This window comes from Miniopterus schreibersii (assembly GCF_964146895.1).
Source record: "Miniopterus schreibersii genome assembly, chromosome: 3".
NCBI lineage: Eukaryota > Metazoa > Chordata > Mammalia > Chiroptera > Miniopteridae > Miniopterus > Miniopterus schreibersii.
In genome coordinates, this window is record NC_138103.1 from 9,735,311 (window position 1) to 9,741,263 (window position 5,953).

The following is a 5,953-nucleotide window of genomic DNA, read 5'->3' on the forward strand; positions in this document are numbered from 1 at the left end:
GGGCCCAGCGGGTGGGGGCCATGCCCTTGTCTGGCTAAATGGGTTGAGTCTCCACTAGGCACCTGAAATAGCTCTTGAGGTGTCCAGAGCAAGAAGGAGAGCATGGATGCCCTAAAGGAAGGACATGCCCCAGGCTGCAGGGAGCCCTGCCAGGCCAAGTAACCAGAGGCTGACCCAGGGACTACCCTCTGGCCCAAGCTCAAAGCTGGGGGTCAGCCAGCTGTCCCCGCTCCTACCTGAGGCTTCATGTCCTCCTCCTGCCCCTTCAGGCCCTTCCAGGCCCTGAAGGGGAACCTGGCCAGCTCAGGCCCAAGGGCCTGCAACGCTCCACTGCCTCCTTCCTGTGGTCCCAGGGAAGGAGGCTCCTGAGACCCGTGAGGCTCTGCAGGTCTCGGACACCTCTCCCACTGGACCTTCAGACTCTTAGCAGGGATCTACCTCTAGCTTGGTTCTCGTAGACCTTGTCACCTAGTGCACAGCTGGGATGTCCTGGCTGGCTTCCTACCCTTACCCCCTGCCTCCCTGGCAGTCTGGGGGGACTCCAGGATATCATTGATAGTGCTCACAAATGGTCCTTTAAGGCGAGACTAAGAAGCCAATGGATTCTCACTCTTCGCAGGGGATGGGGCAGTAATGGGGTGCCTGTGTCAGTGTCCTGGGGCCACTACAATCATTCCATACAAACTGGGCAGCTGAAAACAGCAGCAATTTCTTCTCTGACAATTCTGGAGGCCAGAAGCCTGAAATCAGGGTCCATCACTCCAGTCTCTGGCTCTGTGGTCACATGGCTATCTTCCCTCAGTGCTCATCTGTGTCTCCTCTTATAAAAACATGTGCCATTAGATCAGGGTTCATACTAATCCGGGACAACCTATTCTGACTTAATTACATCTGTGATCCTGGGGTTTCAGTGGACATGAATTTGAGGGATGCTGATAGACCCAGTTTAGCACCATGTATAGTTCAGGCAGTTGAGGCCCAGAGGTGGGAGAGCCTCCAGGTCCAGGCCAACTTCTGGGTACACAGCCAGGACCAAAGGTGTGGGGGTTGCTCTGGGGGGCACAAGGGCCTGTGGACAGGAGGGAGCCCCCAAGTGCTGAGGGGAATGAACTGGTTGGAGGTGGATGCCCAGGGAGCTGAAGCTGGAGCTGGCCAGATTAGTAAAGAGGTGGCCTCCTGGGGCACCCCCGGGTGTCTGGGAGGTGGGAAGGCAGGGGGAGGAGTCCTGAGGGATCAGGCTGGAAGGGCAACCGTAGAGGCATATTCTTTTTCCCCCCTTTTCTATTAGATTTATAGGGGTGACATTGGCTAATAAAAAGCAGAGCCATGTTCTGAGAGGTGGTTTGGGTTGTGATTCTAATAAAAAAAAAGTGAGCAAAGAAAGAGGCCTGAAATCGCACCTCTCCCTGGATGATGGTAGGTCACAGGCCCCGCTGGAGGGAGAAGGGAGCCCGCCGGCAGCACAGAGGAAGAGCTCCCGAGCGGGGCGTGTGCCTGCTGTCTGGGGGCTGTGGAGGCTTGGCCCAGGCAGGCCGCACACAGTAGGTATTCAGAGAATGTCCACAGAAGGGACTTTGCAGAAACAAGACAGAGAGGTTAGTGGGACACTGGCAGAAGGAGGCTGGAGGCCTTCAGTAGCGGTTACTGCTGTCTGAGCCTCTGTCCTTCTAGAACAAGCTCATGGCTGGGACAATAAGGACTGGGCCCGCAGGCACCCTTGAAGGGGCAGACCAGGGGGGACAGTGTCCACGAGGCTGGTCTCCTGGCCCATGAGGAAGCCTGGTCCTGTGTGAGGCAGGAAGCGGGAGCTGCACAGATGGGGGCCTGGACTGACTGTGGGGCTCGCTCTCGGGCACCTGGCTGGCCCGCCTGGTCCAGCCCCATTCCCTGCTTCTTTGCCAGCAGCTACTTCAGGAACAGCTATGGGCCAGCAAGGCCTGGCCTCAGTTATACTTTTACAGGCTGCGCGAAGCCCCTGTCCTGCGCCTCAGTCCAGCATGTCCTCCCCTGCCAGCCTCCCTAGTGTCTCCAACGTGAGGCCATGAAAAGGCTGGACAGAGGCAGAGGTGGGCACAGAAGGACCTGGGAGGACTTCCCGCTATAAATTGGAGGTGCTGGATGGCCAGACGGCAGTAACCCCATATTAAAACCGCTGCCTGTCAACAAGCGGGGACAGCCGTGGAAACATGCCTGGGCTGTGACACTGAAACCAGATGGCCTATAGCAACACCACCAGGCAGGCGGGCATGTGTGAGGAGGTCCCCACACACACCTGTGGGGACAAGCATGCTGGCCATGGGTGCTTTCTGTGACACCACTAGGCCAGATCGTTTCCACTTGAGGTGACCAGCTGTGTGATCACGTGCCCTCGTCCGGGGGCAGGAAACCTCTGACCCTCCAGAGGAAGAGAAATGAAGAAAGGTGAGGCAGGCATTCTCAAGCCCATGCACCCTGCATTTCCTTCCCTAGAGCCTCAGGAGCAATTCAATCCTCCCGACACCTTGATTGAGAACTTCTGGCCTCCAGAACATAAGAGAATAAGTTTTTACTGTTTTGAGCCCCTAGTCTGTGGCCCTGTGTTACTGGGCCCTGATTCTCATTAGTTTCCTGTGGCTGCTGTGGGTGCCTGCAGTCCTTGGTGGTCGTTGGCATCCCTCTGATGGCCTCCTCCAGCGCAGGTTCCCTGCCTGTCTCCACATCACATTCTCAGCTGGTCCTGTTCCCTGTGGGTTGGGAAGCTCCTGAAGGCATTGACTCTGTCTTGACTTTACCTGCAGGCATGCTCATGGGGTGGAGAGAGAAGCTGGTGGGCGGAGCGAGTGGGGAATGTGGGCTCTGTGGGCTGGGGAAGCCCTAGGAAATGCAGTTGATGCTGTGACCTGGCCAGGTTCAGTGAGGCCAGAGCATGGCTCCAACCCACTCTGACCGGCCATCCCCCTTCTCTCACCCCGGGTCAGATAGCCCAAGGGCCTGGCCTATCTCCCCAGCCCATGCTCCTGATAGGATGACAACCCATAATTTGAAATGCATTTTTCTCTACTTGAACCCATTCGGCTGGCAGCATAGGGCTGGATGCATAGTAGGAACCAAGAGATACATATTAACCTCATGTCTCTTGCTGACACTCAAGGGGTGGGGGGGTTATGGCACTGTTTGCCTTCATCGATCTATGGCTCCCTGTGCCACTAGCAACATATTTTTCTTTAAAATAAATCTATTTTTTGAGCTTCAAGTTCTGTTTTGAAAGGAGACTCCCATGGCATATTTGTGATGCTGGTGGGGTCTCTTTCCAGGACATCTTGGAAAAACCTCCATCCTGCCAGCAGGAAAGCCTCTCATCCAAGGCCCTAAAACCACCCGGAAGGTCTCATGTGCGCCCATTTTCCAGGCAATGGAGGAGCCACACTGTGTCCCCTCAGGTGCTAACACCCGAGAGCCCCCTGCAGGCAGGCAAGACCAGATCTAGGGGAAGGTGAGGCCAAGAGCAGCTCTGGACCCCAGCATCCCGAGGCCACGGTGGGGGCAGTGGTGGGGGAAACAGGAGCCAGTTAAATTGGGTGGAAAATCGGTCTTCAGAGCTCCCAGTGGCCACCCTTGTCCCCAGGAAGGTGCGGATTACCCCGGCACTGCCAGGCAGCGTCTGTCTGGGTTTCCCAAGGCGATTCGATAGCCGAACAGCTGTCCTGAAATCCGCACATTTGGGAAGGCAGCCGGGGTTGCTGAGAGTGGTGGGAGGGGGCCGCCCTGGGTCCCAGGGTGTGTGAGCTCAGGCGGTCTCCTGGTCAGGGCTGCTCAGCTTCACAGCCAATGCCACCCAGTCCTGGAGACAGGTGTGCTGGGTCCCGCCTCCTGCCTCCGCCCAGGCCGTGCCCTGCCTGGTATGCCCTGCCCAGAGCAGGCAGGGGGTGTCTGAGGTGGTGAAGGCTGAAAGGTCCACTCAGCCCCACCCCAGACCTGGGCCCAGCACCAACAGTGTCCATGGGAGGGCAGATGGCTGCAACCCACAGGGTCCTGGGGCAGGGCTGGGCCCCTTGTGGCTCTCAAAGCCCTCAGGAGCGCTCCCGCAAGTTAGACGCGCACATACACACATACGTGTGCACAGCTACATGTGCACATACACACTGCCATGCGCACACACTCAGGGAACATGGCAGAGACACGTGTGCACACACGTGGGGACACACATATAGACACACGTGGTGCTCATACACAGATGTGGGTTGCAGGCCAGTGTGCCCAGTTCATACGTGTCCTCTTTGTTCACTAATCTGCCTGCGAAGCAGGTGTGGGTTACCACTGGGGGGCCGAGCCTTCTGTCTGAATGCCCACCTCCTCTCAGCCCACTCGGCGTCTGAATAACCTAAATGGCTCCTCCTGGGTTATCCTGAGCTCCAGGTGGCCCAGGGACTCTCAGGCTGTGCCGGGGACACGGGCAGCGGGAGGAGCTGGCCAGGAACGTGGGGCACAGAGGCCGGTGGAGCAGAACCCAGCCCAGGGCAGCGGGCCAGCTCTGACAGGACTCACAGTGGCTGGGCTGGGGGTCGAGATCCAGGCGCCCCCGCTCTGGTGGCAGCCTGAGCCCAGTGGCTGTGGAGTCTCCTTTTGGCCTTTCCTGGGTTCTGTCTGCAGAACTGAGTGGGGGAGCTGTCTCTTCAGGGTGGGGGTCCAGGCATGGGCTTCTAGCTGGTGGCCCCTGGCCTGTCTGAGCAGTAGGGTGGCATGGAGCACAGCACACTGGCACCGACCCGAGTTTAAGGACAGTGTTTGGTGATGATGTGACCCCAACCAGTCTCAGTGACAGAGATGACGCCCTGGATGGCTGGAAGCTGCTCCCTCTGGGAGGGTGCTCCCGGCCAGAGCTCTGGGGCTGTGTGTGTTGGGGCCGGGCCCATTCTCTGTGGCCGAGTCTGCTCAGAGCAGCTGGGCAGGCTGGCCGCTCAGGCCGGGGTCGGTGGAGGACAGAGGCCTCCAGGGCCTGGGGTGGGACAGGCGGGCGTGCCTAGCACTGTCGGCATCCCACAGGCCCCCACAAGCCCCAGGGCCCGAAAGGTAGCCCCTAGGCCAGAACTTCGGTTACCTGGTCAGAGCTGGCTGGGCGTCCATGGAGGTGGAGCGCGCAGGGTGTGGACTTTCACTGTGTCAGGCTTGTGCGATGTCGCTGTGGCCGTGGCTGTGCTGTGTCCCTCTGTGGAGCCCTCTGTGGCGCTCAACCAGCACTTGCTCCAAAGCCTCTGTGGCTGGTTCGCTGGATTCACATGGGCAGCATGGGGCTCTGGGCCTCTTTCCTGGAGACCCCCGTTCCCCTGGGGACGGGTGGGGGTGTATTAGTTTCCCATCGCTGCTATACTAACTCACGCCTTAAAAGAGTGACATTTTATTCTTGCACAGTTCTGAGGTCAGGAATCCAACGTGGGTCTCACTGGGCTAAAATCCAGGTGTCGACAGGGCTGGTTCCTCTGGAGGCTCCAGGGGAGAATTCGCTTCCTGCCTTTCAGCTTCTAGAGGCACCACATTCCTTGGCTCATTGCCCCGTCTCCCTCTTCAAGCAGTGGCTGGCAGTACTCACTTGAGACTCTCTGGCTCCCTCTTCTGCTTCTGAGGACATGTGTGAGGACATTGAGCCCACCTGAAAAACCCAGGGTCCTTCCATCTCAGGTCAGTGACTGGCAAGCTCAGTTCCATCTGCAACTTTAATTCCCTTTGCCAGATAGTGTAACACAGGCCCAAAGAGCAGGACCCTAGAGTGAGGAGCAGGGTCCTGGTAAGGGGCCTCCCGGGAAGACGAGAGTGTAGCAGTGTCCCCCACAGGCGCTGGAGGGGCCAGGGTTCACCGGGACTCTTTGCTCTTTGCTCCCAGCACAGCCCATCAGGCCTCGGCACCCCTAGGAATTGCTCCAAGACCCACCCTCGTGCCCAGAAACTGCACCCAGGCCAACGTGTTCGACACTCCCCA